The sequence below is a fragment of the Lactuca serriola genome, chromosome 1, assembly GCF_051521515.1.
Source record: "Lactuca serriola cultivar US96UC23 chromosome 1, Lser_US96UC23_V15, whole genome shotgun sequence".
Taxonomy (NCBI): domain Eukaryota; kingdom Viridiplantae; phylum Streptophyta; class Magnoliopsida; order Asterales; family Asteraceae; genus Lactuca; species Lactuca serriola.
This window is the reverse complement of record NC_136408.1, coordinates 166,718,567-166,725,927: the sequence shown is the minus strand read 5'-3', so window position 1 is coordinate 166,725,927 and position 7,361 is coordinate 166,718,567.

Genomic DNA, 7,361 nt, shown 5'->3' with positions numbered 1-7,361 from the left:
AAATTAGGGTCAAATTACCATGATCGCATAGTAGAAGGTCTCTACCACCCGGAGAAAGGGGATGCGCCTGAGCCCTGAAGTGGCGACCAACGTTTGAGGGTTTTTCTGCCTACTCTTTTGGTGCTAATCAACCAGCGATTCCAATTTCCTCTTATGTTGATTAAAGAATCCTATAACTTGAAAGGCAAGGGATTGGAGGATAACAATGACGAAAGCGACATCCAAAGTGAGCTATTTCCGGTGACCAGAAACAATTTTTGATTCTTGCCCCCTTTTAATTTTTGACAAAACATAATGTACAATTTTCCTCAAATTTCTTGTATATACTGCACTACAATTCATCTTCAATTCCCAAAAAAATACCACTAATTGATGAACGGTTTCTCTTTCATTAGTGGGAAGCAGAGAGAGGCAGGAGAGACTCGAGAATAGTACTGGTAATGATTTATTTATACTCTTCCTCCTAATTTTTGTTTGTGTTGATGTCTATTATAAGCCTACGAGTTTTTTTTAGAAATTTAATCAAGCCATTGTGAATTTACCTTAATGTTTAGACAAAATTGCAAAAATGGTCCCTGTGGTATGCATTTTTTTGGGGTTTTAGTCCGAACCTCGACTTTTTTTTGGATTAGTGGTCCTTTTGAGCTTGTTTCATTGCGGATTTGGTCCTTCTCCAAATTGAAAAGACTAAAATACCCTTAACATATTTATTTTTCATTTTTCTTTCTTTCTTAACCATTTTATAATTAATAAATAAATACCAAATCTCTCTCTCTCTCTCTCTCTCTCTCTCTCTCTCTCTCCTCCATCGTCTTCTTCCCCACCAACCCCTTCTTCTCTATTTTTCTTTCTTCCAGTAGATCACCTGCAACCCAAAATCAAAAAGGAAAATCCATTCACTATTTTGTGTATAATCGCTACCAGCAAACGAATCCAGTTAATAACATACCACCACTACACTTCTCTCCGCTTTATATCTACTTCCGTTTTTTTATCTAGGTTAAGAAATTATCACATTGAAATTCATCAGCTTGATGCCGGGAGTCTAACCTCTCAACTGTAAATCGACTTCGATCTACCATTGCAAACCCTAGCAACTGGAAGCGACCAGCCTATATACTGGTTTATCGCTCTGTCGCAGGAAAACCTCATAAGAATCAATCATCATAGTTGCAGGAAGCATGAACAAACCATATTCTAGGGTACGAATTCAGGTGAATGTGCATCGATTTTTCGATCTCTTTCATATCGCTATAGTTGCTGGAAAGATAAACGTCACAAGAAATCCCTCAGATCGCTACCTCTCCATCTTCGATCGCATCTCCGGCGACTGTTCTCCTTCTCTACAACCACCACTGAACCTCCGCTGCCTCTCCTTATTCTTTGATGTTAGAGAAGAAGGTGACGATATGGATTGGACTTTTCTTATCATTTACTGCCCTAATTCAATTTATGGTTTTATTATTGTGTTCATATGGACTGATACATACTTGTTTAAGATTATCTTCAATTTCTAGGTTTGTTTATATCTAGAATTTTTGGTGTTTGTTTAAGTTTTGTGTTTTTTCATATGTTCATCCAAATTTATATGGATTTATCCAAATAATGGTGATTGTTTTGTAGAGAGAGAGAGAGAGACCCAAATAATTATTTATTTTCTTTTTCATTTAAATTAAATAGAAAAAAATAAAAAATTATAACAGAAGGGCGTTATAGTCATTTCAATTTTACGAGGGACCCAATCTACGTACAAACATGTCCAAAGGGACCACCAATCCAAAAAAGTCGTGGTTTGGACTAAAACCCCAAAAAATTGCATAACATAGGGACCATTTTTGTAGTTTTGTATTATGTTTATTAGAAGTTAAAACAACTCACTAAAAGAAATAATATTCAACCCCATTTGCCCTTGCCACCTGTTTAATCAAAGAAAATGTTACCTCCACCATGTGTCACACCCCAAAACCGGAACAGCGGAAACGTTCTAGGGTGGATGACGTCATGTCAAGTATCACAACATATGCAGTATAGTAATCAAAGTACAACAACCATTGCATTAATAGTAATAATTTTACATAGATTACATTGCATAGAAACATCAAAGTAACACAGAAACTAATATAGATGCAGCTTGGTTCTAAGCTGGCTTCACAAAAGCTCCCGGGATCTACCTGTCTATTGCTGAACTGAGAATACAAGTTATTTTGAAAGCGATTATCAGCATTTTTATAATATAGATGCAGCTTGGTTCTAAGCTGGCTTCACAAAATCCCATGGACCAATCCTAGGGGGGTTCACGGCCATAAACTCCTAAATCCTTGGTTTCTTTGATGTTTAATGCCTTTACTTCAATGGGGGTTGCTTCTAGACATTTTCCCAAGCCATAGGAGGTGTTTAAGGGCAATTTTAACACCTTAGAGGGTGTTCACGGCCTATAAAGAGGGGTTTACGGTCCAAGAGTGTTCTTGGGCCGTAAACTCATGGTTACTCTCCAAAATGCAAGGTTTTGGTGTTCTAAGCTCGAAGGTATAAGTCCACAAGTCATATCTAAGCCCTAGGGGTAGTTTAGAGGGGTTTTGGGGCTTAAAAACCCCACTTAAGGGTGTTCACGGTCCAAGAATATTATTGGGCCGTAAACACATGAATTTGCCCCTATTTGATGTCTTAAACACGAATTTGCATGTTAACTAAGCTACACAACAAGTTAGGATAGATTACTTACTAGTTTGGGGCTCAGAATGGGTGTTTTTGGCTCGTAAACAAGTTGTAGAGAGAGAGAGTGGAAAGAGTGTGAATGGAGTCCACTCCCCCTTTCATTGGGGTTGAGCTTGTGGCTCAGTGGAAATCTACCCGATACTAACGTTAAACGGGGCTTTTGGTCGCACCCGATTAAATGGTCGTATTTTGACTTGGTTGAAACTAAAACATTTCTAGGGATAAATAAGGGTGTTTCTAATTTGTTTCAACACTTACCAAGTCATTATAAAATTCCCAAATTAATTAGCCAGCCGAAAAGGTTAATGGACAGTTTAATAAAGCGAGGCTTATTAACGGAAGGAGGGGTTAAAAATGACGGAATAAATTTCGGGTTGTCACATCATCCCCCTGTTAGAGGGAACTTCGTCCCGAAATTCAGGTTTAGGCAGGGAAGTAATCATAAACAATCGGGTAGAGGTATGAGGTTACTTCCTATTCGGTTGGTCCTCGCACTCCCAAGTGAACTTTGGCCTATGCTTGGCGTTTTAACAACCTTCACTTACAGGATGCGGATTTTGATTCGTGCAATTAGCGATTCGTACTAGTTCGTCTATGAAGTTAGGGTTCCCAATGGTTTCTATCAAGATGAGTGGGATACAAAGAGTGACGTCGGGCAAACACTTATCAAGTCTATGAAGTGGATTGATTTGGGGTGACACTTGTGGAATTTTCCGAAAGTAGTAGTGGTCTGAAGAGGGTTGGACCAATTTTTGTAAAGAATCTCGGATGGTCCTAAGCTCTCGGAAGGGTAGAGCTTTTCAGTAATTAGAACACAGTGTACTTCTATGGAGAGATCATCATTGGCGTGATCACCATTCCGAAGTTCCAACGTTCTCTCGTACTGGGAGTGTAGTCTTTCTGGTTGGTTGTTAGAAAGCTCGGGTTGTCTTTGGATTTGTATTTCCTGTCAATTGGCTTTCAGAGGTTTTCTAGATCATCGGAGGGATTGCATGTCTACGGGTATCTGTTTGCTACAGGGGTCTATCTCAACCTAGTGCGAAACGGATCTACACTTCTTGTTCTTGAGATGTTTCTAACGGAAAATCTTCGGGTCGGGGAGATAGGGTTTCACCAGACGAGTGCTTAGAAAGTTTTTAAACTTTACATTATCATCTAGTTAGCACTTTCACAATATGATCCTTAACGAGAAAGGGTCATGCTCTTACTTGCCTTGCTGTTTCATGAACATCAGGCTCTGCTCAAGGCTAACTTAATCCTTAGAGATTTTCTGAAGTGTTGGACTATCTCGGGAGGTGGTTCTACTATTTCTTTGTGAGATAGTATTCTTGGAACACGTATTAGTCCAGTGAATCTCTATTACATACCCTATTCTCTTCGGGATCTGGGTTATAAGGCTTAACACAACCTACTTTCGCACTTTAATCAAGTATTCTTAGCTGCAGAGGTTATCCTGTGGTTCTTGGCATCCTAGTGTTCACTACGGAGAATGCAGTCTATCGTCTACAGGGCGACGGTGACTTCTTCCACGTAAGGGGGCGAAGTGTCCTAGGCACTACTTGTCAGTAACAAGGAGGACGAAGTGCCTGAGTAGTGCGAGCATCTTCTCCAATTACTCTTCTGGGGGTTCTGAGTGTTCTTGATTTAGGTTAAGTCTAGAAGTATAGGGTTTCGTTACTTGGAACTTCAAATCTTCTCATCCATTCTTCTCAGAGTTTATCTCATCGCAGCTTCTGGATTTCCGGGATATTCGCTGAGATGCTTAATTCATGGGATTAAGCGTGAATGAATGGTCGTAGTCAATGTCCTTGACTCTTACGACTCAGATTTCATTACCAACTGAGGGTGTTAGTTACTATGTTGGCTTAACCGGGATGACGACAAATTTCAGATTTGTGGTCATTATAGTAGCTCAACTCGCAGTGGTTCTCTTGACTCTAGTTCCTATTCTATGGGATAGGATGAAGGGTTTTACTATGAGGTTCGTGGTAGAGCTCATACTTGGCTTAACCACTAATACTGGGTGTATGCAAGCCGTATATAGTTGAGGTCGGCCGGATGTTCAGTTGTGTGACTCCACCCCAGACCCACAACCCAACGATGAACAGGGAGTAGGGAGGAAGCACACATCTTAAATCTTTTTGATATCAATTATATACCACCCTTACGCATATATTCAGTCATAGTAGTTAGTCCCATGAGTTCTATCCTCTTGATTGATGAACCTGATTGCGAGGTGAGAAGGGTCTTTCTGGGGGAACTACGGAGTATGCTTCAGGTGGTTATCGTCTTCTGGAATACCTACAGTGTCTTTCGCTTTGGTTTCTATCTGTCTAAGAAGGGTTGGTTAATAACGCGCGGTACCCTTCTCCTGGGTACTTCGGAAGGTTTAAGATAAGAGGGACGACTGACGGATCGGATTAGGTTTTATTATTTTTAGGTTCAGAAGAACCTTTATTTACCGAATTGGCTACGGTGAAAGTTCTTTTTACACAACACTAAGGATTTACACATGGTTGCACGAAGTTGAACCATGATTGATAGAGGCGTCGAAATTGGCATACTTCGACATGATATAGAATGAGGATCGATAGGGCCATGTGCCGAACGGGCACACAAGTTCTAGGCATCTCGGGTTTTGTCCCGTGTATCACTGTCGTGGATACTTGGACCGATACAGTTGACGCGGAATTGTAGAGGGTCTTGAGTACCTTTCATGAATGGATTCTCACGAGGCCTTTCTATAATCGCCTAACATATACTAGTCATTTATAATTAAGGTGGAGAGGATTGTTGACTGAGCGACTCCGCCCTAAATCCACAACCAAACGAGAAACAGGAAATGAGGCGGCATTCACTCACTCTAGGTCTATCCATCTCAATTATACATGGCCGTAATGTATATATCTAGCCATGATAGTTTTACCTGATGAAATTCTAAATTTTATAATAGTGTTGCGACTTTCGCCTTAATGGGGAAGTATTCTCATTTAGAATTAGCCTTTTAATGTTTTCGGTTAGTTATTTGAGATTGAGAGACGTACCAAAAATCTACCAGGTTCCTTGATGCTTCTCCCGAGGCATTAGAGTTAGACTTCTCCTGGGTCCTCGTCGTTTCCTTCAGTTGGGCAGTCCCTTTTGAAGTGTCGAATTTTACCACATAGGTGGTATACTAGATTGGTCGTCACATTGGTGGTTGATGTAATAAACTCAACCGGGGTTCTGCAGACGCGAGCAATATGCCCCTTCATGTTGCACCTAGCACAAAAGAGTTCCCGACATATACCATGATGATGGTAGCTACACTTGCTGCAGTGGGGAAGGTTTCCTAGGTATGGTCTTAAATAAGTCGGGGTGGAAGGGTTGGCAGGGGTATTGGTTGTCTCAGATCGTTACCCTTCGGAAGGTCCTTGAGCCGAGGTACTTCCCTCCTCGATCTTGAACTTTCTCTTCAGTGGAGTTGGATGACGTTCTTGGGTGGTTGGGTATGCAGGTGTTGGTTGCCGCTATCCATTGCTAGGATCGGAAGTCCCAATAGGGATCTTGCTAACATTAGCGTTGTTAGCATTCAGTTGAGCCATGACAGCTGCTACTGCTGCAGAGACTGCAGCTTCGAACGTAGCTTCATTGAGTAGGAGAGTCGGTTTCTTGCCAGTGGATTGGTTATGCTTCTTCGGGGGCATGGTTTTCATACACGGAAAGGAACACAGTTGGTGAGAGACGATGGTTAACCCTTAGACGTATCTATCCTTACTATATTAGGCATAAATTTTTCCCGCGCCTTAGATTTTGGTTGTCTGAGTGTCGACCTACATCCCTATGATGTAGTCCGGGTAATCAAGGTAGGAGTATGAGTATCGGAAAAGTCATAAGACGGGATTCGTTCCTACTAAGTTACCTTTATACTGGGAAAGGTTCACTCTCCGGCTTGGAAAGAATCTGAGAACAGTTCGGAACGAAGACCGTGGGAAGAAAGGCTCATGAAGACTTATGGCTAAACACTCTCAATAGAGGTGTTGGGATCCACTCTAATCGTATTACTTGCGACAGGAAAAGGCGATTTACCTAACACATAACGTGAGTAGTGTAATCACAAACTCACTAAATTGTATTATTTTATAGGTGTATTAGCGTGACGTACACAAGGAAAACACACTTCTCGGGTTCCACGTACTGGCTCCCTTTGTCTACCTCATATATTTGACTGGGACCGGTGTTGGTTTCCTTCGGGTAGTTACCTAGGGTTCTCTTCTCATATAGACATATTGAATCTCTACTCCGCCTTTCCTCTGATCCCGACTCTAAGTGTCATCGCTTCAGGATGGATGACTGGAAATCTCGGAAGTTTAGGCGAATTTCCCAACGATGTCCCTAAAAAGGTATAGGCACTTGGTGGTCTCAATAGTTTTGTCTTGGTTCATTTATCTCCGAACTGGAAATCTTCTCAATGAACCTCTTCTGGGTCTGAATCAACTCTTCTATCGAATACTAAAGTGGATAGGGTTTTCTACAGGGTTCGTGCGAAAATGGAAATGTCTAAAGAATCCTAAGAGATTATTAACATTTCACTGGGTGATCCATATCGAGTTCTGCTATAATTACATAGGGTACACAAAGCATATACAGCTTAGATCCGATAGGCCTTC